Source organism: Ascaphus truei, chromosome 1 (assembly GCF_040206685.1).
Source record: "Ascaphus truei isolate aAscTru1 chromosome 1, aAscTru1.hap1, whole genome shotgun sequence".
Lineage (NCBI taxonomy): Eukaryota > Metazoa > Chordata > Amphibia > Anura > Ascaphidae > Ascaphus > Ascaphus truei.
The window spans coordinates 167,834,589-167,856,475 of NC_134483.1; positions in this window are offsets into that span (position 1 = coordinate 167,834,589).

The window sequence follows — 21,887 nt, forward strand, 5'->3', positions numbered from 1 at the left end:
ACACCCCACCCCACAATACAACCCACATCCAACTCCCTTAAGACTTGGGCCATGCAACAGTGGAGGACGCAAGTGTTCCCCGTTTTACCTCTCTAGTACCACCAACTAAAAGATCAAATAGAACATATGAAAATAAAAACATAAATAAACATCACTGGGCTGCCAGAGGAGAGAGGAAATATATTTTTAAATAAAAGTAATAATCACTGTTTGAAGATTAAACATTTTAAGCAGGTAAGCTTACTATATTATGTCCTGAAGAAGTGGCTCAGTGAGTAAAGACTATTACTCTGAAACTAATGCCATTTCCTTTGAAGCAGGAGAGCATTGCATACACTCTCAGTGCTATATATAGTATAGCTATATTAGTTATTAAATATGATATCGTAGGGAGGAGGGCATTCATGAAATGCTACTCGGCCACAGGTTAGAATTATAGTCATTAACAGTCTTACCCTGTGTTTTGGGCATTTGCCAATCAGAGCTGAAGTGCTGGTCATGCTTTTGAGGGAAGAAAAAAGATGTCTTCTGGCGCGTAAACTCAGCACATTGATTGAATATGTGGAAGATAGAAAAAATAACAGTGTATTACTGAGCACAAGTGCAGGGGTGTCCAATTGATGTGTGTATAGGACAATTACATATATCATTGTATTTGGTGATTTCACCGAACACCCCAATTACTGGAGATATCCTCCTGTATTTCCCAGACAATAGTTAAATATGCATTCCTGTATTGATGATTTTCACTGGGCCAATTAGTTAATTTCTTGAATTCCCCAGGCACTGATGGATTTTAATTAAATAGAAGAAAAAATACCATGGCACAATAACATTTTATTAAAACAGACGTGTAAAAAATAAGTTGTATTCACAGAACGCCTTTCATCTGAATACTTAGCTGTCCAGATTACGACAGCCTTGATCTCCCTTCCTCCTAGTCTGCAGACAAGCTGAGTCTGTGGGATTTCTCTCAGCAAGCCTCCTTTACTCTGCTTTTTGGCACCGTCCTTCCCTCCGAGTTGGAACTGCGGGTTAAGGTTCTGTTGCTCTGTCTCTCCTGTCCCGGCTCATGCACAGCCGAAAGGAGTCGGATCGGCAGAAGTTACCCCCTGGTGAATTTGCGTCTATGTGATGGCAGTCACAGATGCTGGGGCCAGACAACCAGATTTGGATTTCATTTGCAGAGAGGAATTATGGTGGCCTGTGAGGGTCAACCCAACGCATTTCGCATTATGCTTCCTCAGGGGTATGCAGATATGTATATGTAACCATTGTCTGGGAAATACAGGAGAATATCTCCAATAATTGTGTTGTTCGGTGAAATCACCAAATACAACAATATATGTAAGTGCCCTATACACACCAATTGGACACTCCAGCAATTGTGCTCAATAATACACTGTTATTTTTTCTATCTTCCACATATCCAATCAATGTGTCTACGCACCAGAGGAAATCTTTTCTTTTGTCTGTTCATTTCTGGAGGGACATGAAACTCCCTCCTTGGACACCGGCAGTTGGACTTAAGTGTTATTCTGGACATTGTTATTCAATCGTGACATTTGCCAACTCCAATCGTGACTTTGATGTAATAATCACCCATTTCTTGCAGGAGGATACACATTGCACTTTAGTGATTTTTGCTTAGTTTACACATAGCACACTCCATTAATAAGTTGATTGTAGTGGTTAGCGCTACTTTCCCTTTATCTTTCATGCTTGTGAGGGAGTGGGCTGGGAAGGTTGAGTGATAAAGCAATTTATGATGAGCAGTCATAGGCAGTGAGAATCTGTGAGGAGTTCGGGAGATCAGGGAGAGAGGAGAGCAGTGGGTAGTGGGTTGGCACACGGGGCCCCACAATAAGATAGACAGATTATTAATGTAAGAAACAAAATCATACAAATACAAAGTGTACATTTGACCTATAGTATTATAGTAACAATATAAAGACAAAGGCACATTACTCACCACTAATGCCACAGCTGGGTTAAAGGCTTTTGGCTTCACATCAGTCCTTAGCACCTCTAGCCAGTGCATTATTGCCCAGTAATGTACATAATTAGGTAGACAGCAAAGGGAATTAGGAAGTCCCTGATCAGCAGAGCATTATCAGTCAATCTTGCTTGTAATCATGTAATCTCACATTCATTACGGGTTTTCAAGAAATTGCTGGCTGTTTTTGCATGTTGGATTTACAGAGACACTTAGTAGAATACCAGCGGACTGCTAAAATTTGGCAGTTTTGTAAATGTTTACCATATTGCATGGATTTGCAAAGCTGGAGGACAATTACTTCAAAAAACCTCTTATCACACGGATTGGACTTGCGAGAAGAACTTTTCGAATATGGTAAGTTCCAAATCTGTGCAAACATGGCTCTTCCCACACGGATTTGCACTTATCGGAACTAGAAGAGGCCCATATATAACCCAGATCTGAGATGGTTGCAATTGGAAGGCTGAAACCTGCGTTTGTTGATTGTGGGATTAGTAACTCAATTTCTGGTTTTATCTGTGCCTTCTGCAGCAGGCGAATCAATTTCACCTGGATCACTACCTATATAAAATCCCAGGGTCTAGGTTAGCATTGCGCTAGAAAATTTGAGAAACATCTGCACCTCCTCCTACTCCGGCACTGTGCTCTCCATAGTATACACCAGGGGTGCGCAAAGGGGGTGCAAGACTTTTTTTTGTTACTGATGCCTTGCACATCCCCGAAAGCATTTAAAATAAATGCCGGGGATGGTATGAGGCCTCTGTAAATTTGATTTACTTTGCCTTCCAGCGACACGTCTCCATGGCAACCTGGTGTCCAAAGGACGTTGTGGGGTCATGTGGCATCCTGTTGCCATGGCACAGTGAAGTCACATGACCCCACTACGTCATTTGAAACTGGAGCCGTGCAGGGAGGGGGGCTTGAGCCGGAAGGGAGAAGAGACAGGGGGGCGCATGTATGAAACTTTGCGCACCCCTGGTATACACCTTCATATATGCAACCTGACATATTATGGTAGATAAGAGAAAGGTCAAAGTTATTGTTTGCAATAAGCTGCAATCATGGCATTTGGTGTTCTCACATTCCTCACTAATCGTCACTCAGAAATCCAATCTGTGCTGTTTTTCGCTCTGTGTTTGACACCCTCCTTCCTTACCTAAGGATCTCCCTCACACTTGGTATCCTATACGCCAAGCATCTTCCCTCCACACCTGCCCTACATCATAGTCACAGTTACTAACCATCGTGATCAAGCACTGTCATGCACTGCACTTATAGCAAAGGTAAGTATGATACTGGCTTTAGCCAGATTTTAATTGCACTACTCACATAAGCTCATGCTTTATTTAACCCCTTCAGGACTTTAACACTTTTTTCACTAGTCCATGGGACAATTATTACATGTATATAAAGTATAGTGTAGGTACCTGCATTAAATGGGTTGCCTTGACGTGGCATGCAGGCTTACAAATGCTGTGGCCAAAGGGTTTAACCAAATACCCTTTTTCATGAGAATATTATTTTATCTTAGCCAAATTGGTAGGAGCGCAGGAATCGTTGTTTTTGTTTTTCTATATGTAAGGCCTATCTTTTTACCTGCAGCAAACTTCTATAGGGAGGAGCGCGGTATTATGTACAGTTTCTCACATATAAGTCTCCACCTGCTGTCTCTGTTTTATTTCCCAACATACGTCATAAAGGGTTATTCCGTTGCGGAGCATAGCACCTGATCTGACATTCGCTGTTAGGTATAATTGCACATATATAATTCCCTGTATTGCCTCTTTTGTAAAAGAGTACATTGATGGCACTATGTACAGTAAATAAAAAATACATACTTACTGCATATATATATATATATATATACAGTCAGGTGAAAAAGAAAGTACACCCTCTTTGAATTCCATGGTTTTACATATCAGGACATAATAACAATCATCTGTTCCTTAGCAGGTCTTAAAATTAGGTAAATACAACCTCAGATGAACAACAACACATGACATATTACACCGTGTCATGATTTATGTAACAAAAATAAAGCCAAAATGGAGAAGCCACGTGTGAAAAACTAAGGCCATCAACTGAATAAATCCATGTAAAACAAAATGTAAAGACCAACAAAAACTTTGGTTTTAGCGGCTCCACCTTGTGGTAAAGCATGATCATTTAGGTGACATAATCAAATAGGTTTTCGGAGAAAATTATTTTCTCATTTGGAAAGTACATCCATACAGAAAAATATATATATATTTGTAATATTGTATTACTACACAGTATTCTTGAATCATGCAGCATACACATTGACTAATTAGGAAAAACCATAAACGTTATGTAATCAAAATAAATAAAAAAGATGGGAGTAGGTGTATGATACCTTTTATTGCACCAAGAAGTAGTTGATGTGTTACAGGCTTTGGAACCTCTCCGAGTCTTTCATTGGGTATGGCAGATATACAGTACAGAAACACAATATTATATACCGTGTATGCAAGTGGGATATCTGGTTGCAATGGGATGTTGAGAGGAAGTGTGAAATAAGATCAGGTAGAAACAGGTAGCTTAAGGTGGAGGAAAATTAACAGTAAATACTGTACATAAACGTATTTTCTTTATTGGAATGCAAAAACGGACTAGACAGTAAGGAGACGTGAGGGGGGAGTGAAATGGGACAGGACAGTGTGTGTATCTATCTATATATAAACCCACTATAACTATTATAATGTGTGGTTATAATGCAGATCACAACCATTACAATATATTTCTATGATGATATAAATTATGACTATCCATTCATTTGGCAGGTAAGCAGAACTACCCTTTTAAAATGGTGTGCTATATATTCAAACTGCATAAATAAAATGCCAACAGTCATTCCCAGATCCACACAGTTCGGTTAACTCCGCGCTAATAACGAAACGTTATCAAAATGATTCAAGGACATTCATTTTCCTGACATTAACGCATATCTACAAAGACAAATATATGCAAAAACAATGTATCCTATATATCTCATTAACATAGGCTTAATGTGTCAAGTTAGCAAAATAATATATGCAGCATTTAATTACCTTTAATGAAAACTAATTACCTACACAACTGATCGATCCGTTCTCCTCTGTTTGATCAGAGAATATCCTGCTCTCTGGGTTTACCTAGTGGCTGCTCCTGAATCGATCCTTCAGTCAGTGTAACTCAGCCTTACTGTTTTTGGTGCAGCGACCGAAATGCCCGAAAAATGTGGCGCCAGGGGAGGTGGTAGCCACTACAGTGCTGCAGGGATCCATTTTTTTCAATTGGATCCCCCACAGTGGTAATCCTCCAGGACCACAATCGGTGCGGTCAGAGATGCGTCTGGAACAGTAAGGCTTACATCTGTACAATGTAACCTTATATTACTACGAAATAAAGAAAAAAACCTGGCGCCAGATTGTCAGTGGAATGTCCTGTATTCCTCAAGGGATCCGCACACTTGCTTGACAGACCATGCAAAGAAATAAACACAAACAAACAAAGATCATAGCGCAACACTGTAGGGTGAGCAGTATTGAACTAATATACACAGACAATTAAGAATCCTAGCGACAATTAAAACAACTATTTATTAAAAAGAACTATGCCAAAACTGAGGACCGCAGGTCATCTGGAACACAAAAATTGGAGCCCTACTTACAGACAGCAAGGCTTAAACTCGCATGGTAGGAATAAGTCCTAGATAGAGATGATCTCCCTGCCGGGTGTGATCTCTGCTCCACTGCAGCTCAAACTCCAGTCAGTCCCTTATGATGGTAACCGGAACATCTCCGGCCGTGGAGGCTGGTGTGCGGGGTCCACAGCTCTGCACCGCGTGTAGACACACGCCTCACTTCCTCCTCCGGAACAGCGGGAAGTCTCTGCGCGCCTGCGCGCGATAGTACCCGTAGTCTTAAAGGGACAGCTGGCAGGCAGAATGAAAAGCAGGGCTCCAAAGCCAAACGACCATATAAGTCCAAAGTCAATCAAACAGTGGCAGTGCCACTAGCCCTACGCGTTTCGTAGATGTCACTCTACTTCCTCAGGGGCTCTTACTGCGTCTATGTCCGAGATGAACTCATTCTTTAATGCCCCACACTCACTGACTTGATGGCACTGAGTATGGTCAGGTGTTTCTCTTACAGCCAAGTGTTTTGTTCCTTCATCCGGCCTGTGGAATATCCAAAGGCTTCTCAAGATTACTGGAACTGCATCAGCGGTGCAAACCTGTGCGTATGCTGCTGTTTACTAACTGACAATATCAAACAGGGCAGTCCTAAATAAACCAGTACTTCACTTCCTTTTATATTTAGACTTACAATTGATATTTTAGGACACATTGTACTCTCTTCCTCAGGTCAAACAATTATATACCACCCCAAAACACACCTGTACACAAAAAGGAACACATCTGAGATACCTGGGATATATTCTAATTTGGATATGCAAAGTATATTTAAATGACTTAAATTCCCATATACAGTATCCCAAGTATCTCAGGTGTGTCTCTCCTCTCCAGCAAACCCCATACATCATGATATTTGCAGCAAGCCTCTTAACAGCTCATAAATTCACCTAATCTGTTCATTTAGAATATTCTTCTTAAAACTAGATTTATGAAACTGTCCAAAATGCAGTTGCAAAATGTTTAGTGTTTTTTACCCCCCCATTTGATTCCTGACAAAACCATTTCACCAAGAATCGCAGTTCAGTCAGAGTTCACAAGAGAGTCACCAATACTTTTATTTTAAAAAATTCCATTCCCTGAGATAGGGCTCTGCTGGAGGGAGTGTGGGAGAGACAAATGTTGTAGCATATTGCACAGTGATTTACAGTATACAGATGCAGCCACGAGTATTAGAACTCTTGTCTTGGAAATTCTGGGGAAACCTCAACATTTCTGTGAGATTCTTAATGGGCCATCGGATTTGCTGTGCAAATCCTGTGTAAAAGCCTGACTGTGGCCTTGTAGAATTGATATAAGTTATTATGTTTGAATGTAAAAAGTTTTTTTTTTTTTCCTCTTAACTCTGTGCTGTTAATTGACCAAATGGAACAAGCTGACTGATTGGGGAGGGGGAGGGTCATGTGACTGTTTTTTCTGTATAATACCAACACCTTTGCTGCATTGGGCAGGAACTGCATTAGACAGTGAGGCATTTAAAGTGAGCTTTTTAAGTGATAAATACAATTAGACTACAGTTTGACTAGAGGTGACTGGAGACGGGATCTACTGCAAACTCTTTTACTCAAGACAACAAACGGTAAGCTATTCAGATCACACTATGATCCCATGCTTGCTAACCTGCCTATTTCAACCCCCCACCCCTTTACAACTTATTTACTGCAGTCTCTCCCAAAACTGACTGCACAATACACTGAAACCCTGAACTGACTCTAGCATTGCAATACAGCTAAACATTTGACAAGGAACAGGCACACACCTGCTGTTAGTCTGCTCACACTCACTCTGCTCACAACAGCTCCTTGCAGCACTGCCTACCTCTGGCATCATGAACCTGCTCTGTATTTTAACTTTTTTCTTTCTCCTGGCCTCATGGAGATGGTGCTCCCTCTATCCACTACAAACTCCTCCATCCTGGCCCACACCCAACATCTCCATACACCCTGGACTACTCAAAAGCCTTGCACTATCTACTGAATGTTGGTGGAGAACTCTAAAAACCAGCACACCAACCACTGCTCACTCTAATGGCAAACACCACAAATCTACAACTTGCAAACAACTAACCAAGTTTCTACTCATACTATTACTCTCTTTAGCAGGTGATATTGAACCTAACCCAGGTCCTCCCATTTCAGCTCTGTCCCATGCCCCTGAGAATTCTACCTTTAAATTCCAAAAAGGGCTATCTGTCGCCCATATAAATATTCGGAGCCTGCTGCCCAAACTGGATGAACTAAGGGCATGGTGCCTTATGCATAAACCCAAAGCCATCGTTCTTACAGAAACATGGCTAACCCCTAAAACCCCTGATGCACATATTGCCATTCAGGGATACTCCATTTTTAGGAGAGATAGGTCAAAGAGAGGAGGAGGGGTGTTATTTTATATTGCAGACACCTTACAATTTACACTGTTAAATTGCCCACCAAGCCCACCCTCTTTTGAAACTCTAGTTGGCAAAATCTGCCTCCCCTTTTCTAAGCCCATCTTGCTCGCTGGCATCTACCGCCCCCCTAAAGCCCCTCTACAATCCCTGACTGATATCACCCAATTTCTTGGCTCCATTTCCTCTCTGAATGAGAAGAGTGAGCTGCCAGTTCTTGGGGATTTCAACTTCAATTGGCTTGACCCTAAAAACCACAAAATCCAGATACAACTCAAGTCACTTAACCTATCGCAACTCATTTCCCAACCCACACGGATAAACCTGAAATCGCATAACCATTCCTTGCTAGACTGGATTCTCTCCTCAAACCCCAGCAGAATCCAATCCTCTGGCATCCTTCCTGACATTTTCAGTGACCATGCAATAGTGTACTGTGTAAGGAAAATTAAACCGCCCCAATCAAGCCCTAAAGTTCTCCTCACTAGAACATTTAAAAACTTTAACCCACAACAGTTTCTGGATGATCTTACCAACTGCCCGTGGCACAGAATCGATTTAATTCCCGACCCTGATTCTGCGCTCGACTATTTCCAATCCAAGTTCTTAAAACTCTGCGATACCCATGCTCCACTACGCAAAATAAGGGTATGGGGGGCCCACCTTCCATGGGTTACAACTGACCTTATAGCACTCTACCAGTTCAGGGATGCCTTGTGGAAAAGCTACAAAGTAACTGGCACTACCAAGGATCTCAGTCACTACAGATGCATGCGGAACATGTGCACAAGGCAAACAAGGCATGCAAAAGCACAATATTACTCTGACAATCTCCACCAAAATACATCAAACCCAGCTAACTTCTGGAAGGTTATCAACAATATATTCCAGCCTCCTAACCATCAACAACCAAGTAATATCACTAAGGGGGATATTACTCTGACAAACCCCACTGACATTGCAAATGCATCCAATGATTACTTTGTGGGGTGTGCCACTAACTTATTAGCGAAACGCAGCACAATCCCCAAACATGAATCTCATCCTGGGAGTATCCCTACAGTCCCACCCCCTCCCAACACTGCCCACAATTTTCAATTTAGCCCAGTATCTGAAGAGGAAATTACACAAGCGCTCCTCAAACTAAAACTAAGCAGCCAATGTGGACCCGACTTACTACAATCTAGGTTCCTACGACTTGGTGCCCCAGCCATTGCCAAACCAATTGCGTCCATAGTCAACTCTATCCTGTCTGCAGGCCATATCCCTAAGACCTGGAAAACTGCCAGAGTTGTCCCAATCTTCAAAAGTGGGGACAAAAACACTGTCTCAAACTACAGGCCAATCTCACTTCTCCCAATTCTATCCAAAGTTATGGAAAAATGTGTCCACTCCCAATGAAGCGATTTCTACACCAAGACAAATTTCCCTAGCCAATTCCAGTCTGGGTTTCGTCCCAAACACTCCACCGTAACTACCCTGCTAAAAGTTTGCAATGAAATCCAGTGTGGAATGGAACGGGGACAACTCACTGGTGCAGTATTCCTAGATTTTGCAAAGGCTTTTGACACAGTTGATCATGTTATCCTGCTTAACAAACTCCAGAGCTCTGGAATAGGGAAACATGCTTTAAACTGGTTTCAGTCCTACCTATCAGGAAGATCCCAACATGTGTCCATCTCAGGCTCTAACTCCAACCCCCTGGATATCACCTGTGGTGTCCCGCAAGGCTCTGTTCTGGGGCCCCTACTCTTCTCAGTATTCATTAATGATCTTCCCACAGCTTGTAAGGAAGCCTCAATACACATGTATGCAGATGACACAATCCTATATGCACACAGCCATAGCCTCTCTGACCTTCAACACATACTTCAGTCTGACTTTTTGAGACTCGAAAACTGGATTTCCCAAAACAAACTGTTTTTAAACACTGACAAGACTGTAACAATGGTATTTGGGACCAAGACTAAATTTTTAAAGCTTCCAGTGACTGAGCTCCTGATTAGAACCAACGCTAACACCACCCTAACACCTGTCACTAGTTTTAAATACCTGGGCTTATGGTTTGACTCCCACTTAACATTCGGGATGCACATTGATACCCTGACAACCAAGACCTATGCCAAACTAGGGGTACTTTACAGGAACAAATCCTCCCTAAGTCTCCTGGTCAGAAAGCGTATTGCACAGCAGATGCTAATGTCAATTATTGACTATGGAGACATAGTATATGGCTCGGCTCCTCAAACCCACCTTAGCAAACTTGACACCCTCTACAATTCAATTTGTCGTTTTGTTCTCCAATGCAACTACAACACACATCACTGCGAAATGCTCAAAGAACTAGATTGGTCATCACTAGAGTCTAGGCGCAAAGTTCACCTTTCCTGTCTCACCCTCAAATACTTTCTGGGCAAGCTACCCAGCTACCTGAACAAGCTCCTCACCCCTACCACATACAGCACCTATCACCTGAGATCAGATTCCAAAAGACTATTCATGGTCCCAAGGCTCAACAAAGTATCCGGACGTTCCTCCTTCTCCTTCCGTGCACCCCAAAACTGGAACAACCTACCAGAGACTCTCATATCCACCACCAGCTTAAGTTCTTTCAAATCTAAGGCTGTCTCACACTTTAATCTGGTCTGTAACTGTTTCATACGCTCATAATATATATTTTCTTTAACTGTGCACGCAATGTCTTGTATATAATGTATACCTTGTTCATTTATGTAACTGTACTTGTAACCATGTATTATTTGTCTTACTCTGTGCCCAGGACATACTTGAAAACGAGAGGTAACTCTCAATGTATTACTTCCTGGTAAAATATTTTATAAATAAATAAATTAATTAATAAATAAACACAGTGGGGGTCCCTGCAGTCCCAATGGGCCATTAAGAATCTCACAGAAATGTTGAGGCAATGCTGCAGCAATGTTGAGGCATTTACTCTGACACTGCCCCAGAATCTCCCAGATTTTCCCAGGTACAAGTGTTCTAATGCTCGTGGCTGCATCTGTATACAGTACCTACCAAAACACTCCTCTATATGATACGTGGAGCGATGCCTGTGAAACGTTCATCTAAATCTACTTTACATATTCAGATTAGCTTAATTCATAGGTATCTCCCCACATGTCTTGGGGGGTATATAAGTCAATGGATACTCTACTAAATAGGACCCCTATCTATGTCCCAAAAATGGACCAATTTTTCATGGTTTGTACATCTCTTCTGACAAACCACCTTATACTGTATGTACAGTAACTCAGGTATGTTTGCCACCCACCAGTATTTCATATCTTCCCCTAGTAAATTCCAAATCTTTCCAAAAAGAGCGACAAAGGCGGTAATTATTTCCAAGCTAATATGCCCCTGCTAATTGTGGACTGCTGGGGTAATTTTTTTGTGGCATTACTTGAGGAAGAGTACAGAAATAGCTATTATTTCTTGTCTCTGGCTTACAGCCGAAATGCAGGGCAACTAACAACTGAAAAGAATCTCACAGATACAGTATATATTTTTTTACAGATCACTGAACTGTTTTAGCCTTTGGTGTACAAACTGGACATTTAGAGGCATTCGACACCTCAACTAATGAGGGAAGTGAATGCAACTGAAAGGAGAAGAATATACCGTATATTTTTTTCAGCTGAGAAAATATTGTGTGCTAGTTTGTATCACATATTCAATTTATGAAAATAATGTGCTGTTACATTCAGGAGCATGATTTGTTTTATAAATAACCTCACCTTGTTCACATTTAAACAAGATTCATGTGAAAGCAATTTTCTAAAAGAGTAGCTACCTTTAAAAAAAAGTTTACAATGTTCTTTTTAAATCAAAGATAGACATACAGTAAAAAAAAAATTAAAAATCCAGTCACTGTGGAAATTATTCTTTTTTGTTGTTGGTGATTTTAGGTATGTTGACAATATTAACATTACAGTGGCTCTCTAACCCTCATTAACAGGGACTGGCTGTAGTGAGCTTAAAAATAAAAAATAATTTCTCTTAATGCTAATCAGTAATGGAAAATCACCGTACGTTCAATACTGGACAGACCTCAAAGTATACATTACATTCCCTAGGAAATAAGGCGTTATATAATGGACAGTCCTGTTTTAGATAACGTCACTTTATTTCCCCCCTTAACAGAGCTTAGAGAATGTAGCCCTTAGCCTGGAGTTATGGTACAGCCATTGGCCCTTTAAGAAGGGTAAAGCCAGAGCAGTGAAAATAAGCATGGCTCAAAGAATAATGAATCATTCTACATGTGTTTGTTATTTTAACTTATCAAAAAATGCAGAAAATCTAAGTAAAATAAAAATATTTTACTGCCTCTTCCATTTTTTTTTCTTTCATTTTTTTCCTCCTAAAATAATGTTCAACATATTTAATCATTAGGTAGAAAAAAAAAGTATTTTTTTTTTCATTACCAAAATATACATGTGCTGTAAATACTGTATTTCTAGAGTGGTATAAACACCAAAAAGAATAATGAAAGTACCTATTCATAGAAGTGCACTCAAGTAAGTTATTAATTAAATGCATTGATGGATGAATAGATAAATAGAGTCCTAAAAAATCACTTTTAATTGGTCAGTTCGAACAATTAGAACCAATGAGACATTAAAATCATTAGTAACTATTGCCTGGTGGCTCATTCAAAGTAAGGGCTAGGCATGTGTGGGGGAACTATACTTGAATACAATCAATAGGTTTAGATAAGGGGTGGGCAACTCCAGTCCTCAAGAGCCACCAACACGGCAGGTTTTCAGGCTATCCCTGCTTCAGCACAGGCGGTACAATCAAAGGCTGAGCCACTGATTGCTTCAACACAGTTGGCGCAATCAGTGGCTCAGCCTTTGATTGCACCGCCTGTGCTGAAGCAGGGATAGCCTGAAAACCTGAATTATTGGTGACTCTTGAGGACTGGAGTGGCCCACCCCTGATATAGATCAAATGTTTACAGCAAGTTAATTTGTAGCTCCCTAATGTGGTAAGATACTGAGCTCAATATGCACTACATATAATAGAATCCTTCAGTATCTGGTAATACAACATCCAACACTCCTAGGATAAGAGTCCACATGCCTGACACTTAAGGCTACGGCCCCAGTGCGTGCTCTGCGCACACGCCGGAGTGCCTGGTGGCACTCATTCTCTCCATCCGAGCTATCTGAAGGACTGGCGTGGCAGGGGCGTGACCATGACATCATGCGGCTGGTTCGCCCTCATTGGCTGAACAGCCTCCGTGACGTGGCCATTTCTCTGACGCCGCACCAAAAGGCAAAAATCTTGTCTTTTGGCAAAGGTGGTCATGCATGGTGCTTTCTGCAGGCACGCACAGGCAGTGACTGGGGCCGGCCCCATAGAGTGCATGCTGTAGCGCTCACAGCCGCGAGCAGTGGGGACGTGGCCAAAGGAAGGATCAGCAATACTGTAAAGATGCACAATAATGTTCAGAGGCACACGCTGCTAGGAGAAACGAGGTGTCCTGCGCCTGTCTCCTATACCACTGCTGAGCGTTACCGACCTCACTGGGTAGCCAGCACAGAGCGTGTATCCAAAAACTACTGACTATGCTTATGAAAATGTAAAGCTCCTCAGTGATAAAGACTGCTATACGGTGCTACCAAAAGACCTTTAGCATTTTTTCTGAAAACTTTGAAGGGATTACGGTAGATAATAAGATCATACAAGAACTACTGTAACTTTCTACTCCATCCCAAAGATACTCAAACGTTCTAACAAACGGACAGGGAGACCCATAGTATCTAGTAATGGGAGCCCCACAGAACATGCAAGTGTGTATCTATACATGACTTTAAGATCCTTCGTAACCACCTTACCCTCTATATGACAGACACACTACGCAGACTCAAAGGGATTGCCATTAATAAAGATTTCTATCTGGTAACTCTTGATGTAGAAGCCTTGTATACAAGCATCAAACATGAAAACGGAACTAAAAGCTTGAAGGAAGGCGAGTCTTACACAGAGACATTTCTCAAAGTAAATTTGATTTAATAGCATAGAATGCAATTAGCATATATAGTAGAGTGTTTCCTCAGTGTGAGGAGAGCAAACACCTGGTCTAAAGAAATGATTTCTCCTAAGGCCCTAGTATATACAGAATGCTTGAAGAAAACAGTATCTTTACTTCATTCTTACATTATTCTTACTCATGCATATTCACAGCAAAACACTCCGAGAACTAGATTGGCTATCCCTTGAGTCCAGGTGCAAAGTAAATTGTTCCTGTCTTGCCTTCAATTACATTCTGGGCACACTACCTACCTATCTGAACAAGCTCCTCACCCCTACCACTGCAGGACGTATCACCTTAGACCTGACTCCAAAAGACTGTTTACGGTCTCAAGGTTCAACAAAAAATCTGGCCACTCCTCCTTCTCTTACCATGCAACTCACAACTGGAACAACCTACCACGGAGTCTCAAAAGAGCCTCCAGTATAAGTAATTTCAAGACTTCAGCTGTATCACATTTTAGTGTAACCACCATGAACTTACAGTACAAAAAAACAGAACCTGTACTGACTGTGTTAATAATTGTAACTAGTGCTAATGTCCAGTACCTTAACCATCAGGTACAATACACATACATAGAAAATTATAGATCAGGCCAGCACTCCTAAAAAAAACTTGCTATCTCATTAGTTGAAAAAATAAATTTATTACAAAAAAGTTAATTTACAAAAAGCAATAAAATCAAGGTAAATAACTTCACAAAAAGTCTAATAGTATGTTTAAAAATAAGAGGGACATAGTTACCACACAGATCTCCAAAGCATCTCAAAATCAGCACTACTGTTTGATGGCTTCCTTGCTCTTTCCTCAGGCTTCAAGAAACGTATTAAGGAAATTATCAAAGAAGGGTGGGAGAATAATTTATCATTTGACAAACAAATGGTGTGGTGGTCAAGACAAAAGAATAAGAACAAACCAAATTATGGGTCTGCGATTCTTGCATATAGTATTTAAAAAATGGGTGATATATTACCCAATAATTGTAACAACATTGTCCCAATTTATATCTTGTTAGCCCCAGTGAAGGAAGCCAAGGTAAATATCTGTGCTATTTTAGGCATGGAATTAGGAATGCCCTGGGAGGAAGGAAGGAATCTTATATAAAGGCTTTCTGTTTGGACTTGGACACTAAAAAGTACAAAAATAGATTCTAAACTTTACAAACCAACGAAGACAGTTAAACATATTTATCCTGACTTGGCTAAGGTGTGTTCCCTAATGCCAAATATGTGCCTGCTAGTATATCTGTAGCCCCCATCAGACATACGCAGGGGAGACATAGACCCAGGGAATCCTCAGTTTTACCCTCAGCATACAGACCGTTGATCAGACGGGACCAACCAATAGTACTTACGAGCAATTACCCCCATTGCAAGCCCTTTAGTGTGACAGTTGAGACAACATCTAACGGACCGGGGAGTGCAGCTAGACGTCACTATAGATATAATTTGACGATGACTCTGAGGAAGAATAAATAATTAAGACGCACAGACGTTTTACACCACAGATAAAACATGCTATACTGGGGGAATTGCCAGCTATGAAGGCAAATTACCCTAATGCGATATTTTGGGAAGCACTCTTTAGTGTCTTAACCTGTTTGAACTATCCCACAAAGATCAAAGATGTCCACCAATTTATCCCTGGGTAAATGGGAAAAACATAAAACATATATTTATATATATATATATATATATATATATATATATATATATACACTGTGCTTCTCCGTGTTAGGAGCATGCTGCTGGTGAAAAGATTGGCCATACATATGTGAAATAACAGAACGGGGATCCCTGCGCTTCTCCCATTGGGCTAACAATAAATGGGGAAATAAATATACATAGTGAAACCTAAGTCTGTAAGACAAATTATATGGAATTCTGAACTGTAAGGGTCTTTTTGCTGAGAGAGGGGGCCAGAGATGCTTGAAATGCCTGCTGTATTACACAGCTTTTCAGCACTGTCTGGATTAAAGAAGTGTATAGCCAGTAACCCAATGTGGGGAATGGGTTAAATGTCTGTATGTCCAGATGAATACTGGTTCGTCTCAGTTAAAATCAATCAATCTTCCAGAGTATGTGATAGACTGTATTCTGTTGTAGTCTGTTTTTACAATATAAAAACAGATATAGAATTGCTGAGAAAATACAATTCAGCCTTTAAATATAGAATTATTGAGAAAAGACAAGTCAGCCTTTTAATATAGAATTGCTAAGGAAAGACAAGTCCGTTTTTGTAATCTGCTTGGTAACGTAACATGTGATGTATAGCAAACTGTATAAAAACTGAAGAGAGAGTGCCTTTCTTTAGAACCAGCCTGAAGTCTTGTATGACAAATTGATTCTCCCTGCACGTGTTTGTATTGTAAGTATCAATAAACTTACTCTTTCTTTCAAAGAACCTGGACTCCAATTATCGATAATCAGCCTGAATCTGAGGGTCCGTAACAGTAAGAAATCCAAAACCTCTGGATCACTATACCTGGTCTGCTCGTGGACGATCTTTGACTCTCAATCATACGCTATTATAAATAAAGGCACCATAACATAAATGCCTTTACTTTAACCGATTGAGTGTCTGCGATCTAGATGAGTAATTCCTCTTGTCAGATCCTGAGTGACGGAAATCCAGACTGAGCAAGTTATTGATATAATGTGATTGCTTATGGTTGTGAGCTTAACGTAAAGATTCTGCAGTAGTTAAGATTGTTTATGGTTGTGAGCTTAACATAAAGATTCTGCAGTAGTTAAGATTGTTTATGGTTGTGAGCTTAACATAAAGATTCTGTAGTAAAGCTAATAATGGGGAATAATGTGACAAAGGGTCCTTTAACGGACATAAAGTCAGATATTCCAAAAGGATCCCTCTTGTTTATAATGATTCAAGATCAGGGACCAGGAATTTGTAGATTTTGTGTGAGTTGGGTTATACTGACCAAGGATCATTAATTATCCTGGCCTTCCAAGGGAACCTGGCATATACCCACTCTACAACATCTTCAAACCTGTCTTAGTGACAGAGGAAGAAAATTACAGGTCAAGAATGGCATGTATTTTCTCTTTGGTATGAAAAAGCTTTATTAAAGAAACAAGAGTCCCTTAAAGACTCTTGGAATCATAATATAAAAGTAGTTTTAAAGAAATGAATGTATTCGAATAAGAATTAAACTTTTTTTTTCTTCTGCAAGAATGTAGGTAATCACTGCACTACTGTTTAGTGTAGATTTTTTGTATCAATGACTAGGTATAATTTTTTAGGATCATGTGTAATTATTTGGTTACAAATTAGAAGAGTATAATTTCTAATTGTCTTATAATTTCTGTGTTCTGCGCTAAAAAAAAGAAGGGGGGACATATTTTTAAATGTTTTTTTGTTTGTTTTTCTTTTTTGTTTTAGAAATATCATAGGAATACTGTGAAGGGATAATTATTATATGTCATGGAGCAAAGTGTTTGTGTGTCACTCTGATATTAATAATAAGGGTTAAAATAAACCTAGGCAGCACTGTATGTTAAAGTTTATTAGTGTATTGTTTTAAAAGAAATTGTGAAATTTGGCAGTTGTAAAAATAGTTTATTTGTATAAAAAGTATGGATTTGTATTTACATTGTAGTAATTCCATAACTCATTAACATGCTTTTACCGTAGCACAGGTTTTGTTATTCCTGGGCGTGGGAGATACTGTGTTACAATATGTAAATGATTGTCACTGAAGACCAGGACTAATACCAGGGATCAATATCGCCAGACAGAACACAAGAGTTTATAAAATTAATTTATTGGAAAAACATATCCACAACTATACAAAAGACACAAACATCACACATACCCAAGTGGGGAAACTGGGGGATACCCTGCCTAACTAGTCGCAGGGACCTACTTGCAGAGATTTCCCCTGTTCTCTCTTTGCCCAGTGCCTACAGGACTAGTTTTCAGGCCTGAGACCAGCACTGGATTTGACACTGCAGTTTCTCCCTGTCACAGCAACACCTCTAAGGCTGAGTCCATGGTGACTCAGCCCGTGCGGAGTCGGGCTGAGGCTGAGGGAAAGCGGGTGCTTTCCCTGCCTTGGTTAGCTCGCCGTTCGGGGGTGTGTCATTGGGGCGTGTCATTGGGCTAACCACTCACGTGACCGGCCCTGCGCTCCCATGAGCCCGAAAATTTTAAATTTTCATAAGACACACGCTTTTGCACGCTTGCGGAAGCGTGCGCGAGCCCTTGCTAAAGCCGCTCTCATTGCGCCTGCAGGGGCTCACTGCCGAGCACCTCAGCACGGGTCAGCGTCTAAGCGCTGACCATGTCCGAGGCCTAAGGCCTCGGCCAGGTTCCCTGCTTGCTCGCTGAGGCGCGCTGAGGCTCAGGGAAAGCGGGTGCATTCCCTGGCCTTGCAGTTGCTTACCGCACGCGCTGTCAGGGGGCCGTCAGCCGGCAAGCGGGGGAATTTAAAATTCCCCTAAGACCTATGCTTCCGCGCGCTTGTGGAAGCATAGGTGAGCCCCTACTAAAGCCGCTCTAATTGCGGCTGTAGGGGCTCAGTGCTGAGCGGGAGCGCGCGTCAGCTCGCTTCCGCCAGCAAGCAGGGAACATGGCCGAGGCCTTACTCTCTGCAGGCTCTGTCTGCTAGGGGTCTCCCTCCCCACCTTTTTATATACTTAAAGCATAACATAGCAACACTCAGGGCCAGGAGCTGCCTATATGCTGGCCCTGATTGTTGGGTAGGATTGCAGCATAACATTTGCAACAATTCTATGCAAACCTATTAACCCCTGATTCCTGAGGTGCTGGAACCAAGCAAAGACATACATATATATAAATAACATACAATACAATACCAATGTATTACTGACAGGTAGGGGTAATGGCAGACTTAACCTTTATAAACAGCAGCCATATTACCCTACCGTCACAATGATCTATTGATACAAATAAAATATGAAGTAGGATATAAGGAAGTTTTAAATAGTTTTTTTAATATACTGTTTTAGAGGATTCAGGACTGAAACTAAATATATCTCAAATGCAACATTTGAAAAAAATAGTAAAGTAATTTTTATAGGGTAATAAAATTAGACAAAAGAAAGAGTCTGATCCAATAATGGAAGGAAGCTTTATAGATTTTTACCCAGCCCACTTCAATCACAGGATTGAGAACATTTTGGATTTTTGTTCATTTTTAATTTTTCAAGGGAATTTATAGCAGGTTTTTCAAAGGAAAAAAAAAACTAGACCTGTCTATAATCTTTTAAAGGGAAAAAGACTCCTGAGTATAAAAAGAAAGGAATTCAAAGTTGTTAATGGGGTACACAGAATGTTAATGGAAGGTATGATAATAGAGACAAGAGATGGAGAATGATAAGAGACAGAGTTGCAGACAGAGACAGGTTGTGTAAAAGAGAGAGAAGGAATTAGAAATAAAGAGTGATTAAACAAAAAGATTTTTTGTTTTATAGAAAGATTTTTGTTTTAAATTGTTTTTTGTTTAGTTATTAAGGTTTTTTTCTGTTATAATAGGAAACTAACTGTTTGTTTTCTTAAATGTACTGGTGCTGTCTGATTTTTGAACAGCAGTAATTTAAAGGTTAAAGCAGCTCACACAAATAATAAAGACCCTATCTCTGTTGGCAATTCTACAGCAGATCAAGCTGCGAAACACGCTGCAGCCCAATATCTGTCTGTAAGGCTGCGGCCCCGCTGCCTGTGCTGCACGTGCGTCTGCGAGGCAGGTTGCACTACTGGATGGGTCACCTGGTCTAGGGTGATTCAGCAGAGCCCTAGCTCTGCCCCTTTTCTGCCTAGAGACAGGGCATGGAAGAGTAGTTATAAATAGCAGGGAAGAAGGACTCACCCTCAGATCTCTGGAGGAGAGACAGTGGAGGAGTCTCACATGCATATAGCAAATGTAAATACGTAGTATAGGGCCGGCACTCTTGCACTCCCATGGAGCGTGGGACGCAATCTACACTGATGAGGGCGGGAGATAACTCCTCCCCTTACGTACTGTCATCCGTGATGGAGCAATCACGTAACTGCTTACTCATTCACAAAGAAAACCTTATTTGTTGGTTTCATGTTTAGACATTTTTAAGTGGTATTTTTTTTGAGGGTTAATTACAAGCTCAGCAAATAACTAAAAGAACACAGACATCTTGCGGGACAATCCTATTAACAGTATCCAGGGTTTACAAGAATAGTAAGGGCAACAAATAAGGTTTTCTTTGTGAATGAGGATAATTGTGTTCCTTATTTGTCAAATATATCTTAACACAAGTGTGTGGGTGAAATTTCTGTGTTTAGTAAACATTGATCAGCTATCCATGGAGATCCGCTTTTATTGGTAAATTACACAATCACAATAGATAGCAATAACTGGATAATTGGAAATGAAGTTTCAATGAGAAAAGAACAAGAAGATAAATACTGCAGACAGAAAACAAATAACAGACTAAACATTAGGGAACTCATTAGGAATGGAAAAGAAGCTTTAATTAATGACAAATATCTGTATTAAAACCTCCATTACCCTTCTGACGCATAATAGATCCATCTTAAAAAAAAAGTCAGGGTTAAGTACACCATACTACAAGCTCCAGTTCCTAATATACAGTGTATCCACAATTACATCTTAAATCAATATGGCCTTTGAGGTCAGCCTTCTGTAGCCAATTTTCTTCTTGTGTTCTTCCACCAGTGTTAAATTGCTACCCAATGTCGAGAACATTGCACAATCACTAAATAAATGCGAGGTAGCACGCTGAAACATTTTAGAGCTCATAACACAGACTTTTTTTACAGTAATCTAAAGTACAGTACTGTAAGTATGCCTAGTTTTTAGAATTATATGCGCATCCAGTGAACATGTTAATAGATGATCAATATTTATTCGGAATTCAAAGCAAAGGGGGTAACCCTACTGAAGTCAATGAGATCCACAGCATTACAAACAGTTATAAGAATTTCAGGTTTGAAAAACGTCATATTATCCCAATCTGCTTGTTTTGATTTGCAAAATGTGAGTACAAATTTTTATATTGATTTTATACATAAAAGTTGGAACAGTCTGCACTATGTTTTGTGCCTCTCTTTCATCCTGCTAAGGTCCCATCACATCGATCCAGGGAAGATTTGGATGTTTACCACATATCTCACAAAGATACCTTTACATACACGAGTCCTTTGAGAAATCTGTAAGTTGAAATCTCATTGGGCTATTTTGTTCTAAGAACCACACCACTTGTACAGACATATTTGCACTATATGCTTGTGTAGCCCTTTTTGTGAATACCTACACTAAGGAACTACGGTGATGCAATTACCTGCGGCTTCAGGAGCTCTGAGCCTCCGCTATTTGGGAGCCTGGGGTCATACCATTACTTATCACGGTGCAGCGCCTCCACTCGCCCAGGATCCCCATGATAGAGATTATACCCTGAGCAAGAACATAACCATAGCATTGTGCAACAGCAACCTTTTATGTATTAAGCATAGAGAACAACAGAATCACAGAGTATATATATATATCAACATCTCACAAATACACTGTGGCTCGGCCACACCTTATTAGGGATAATGTCCTGTACACAGGTGGCTCTGCCACTCTCCCTAGGAGTATGTCTTATAACCAGTATAGGTATGGTACCATAGGATTTGCACGGGTGGCCCAATTAGTTAGTGGGAGGCGGGATCAGCGCCTGGTGACCGGTGTAGGTGCACTTGTAGACAATGATACCTTCCGGTCACTGCGATGACCGTC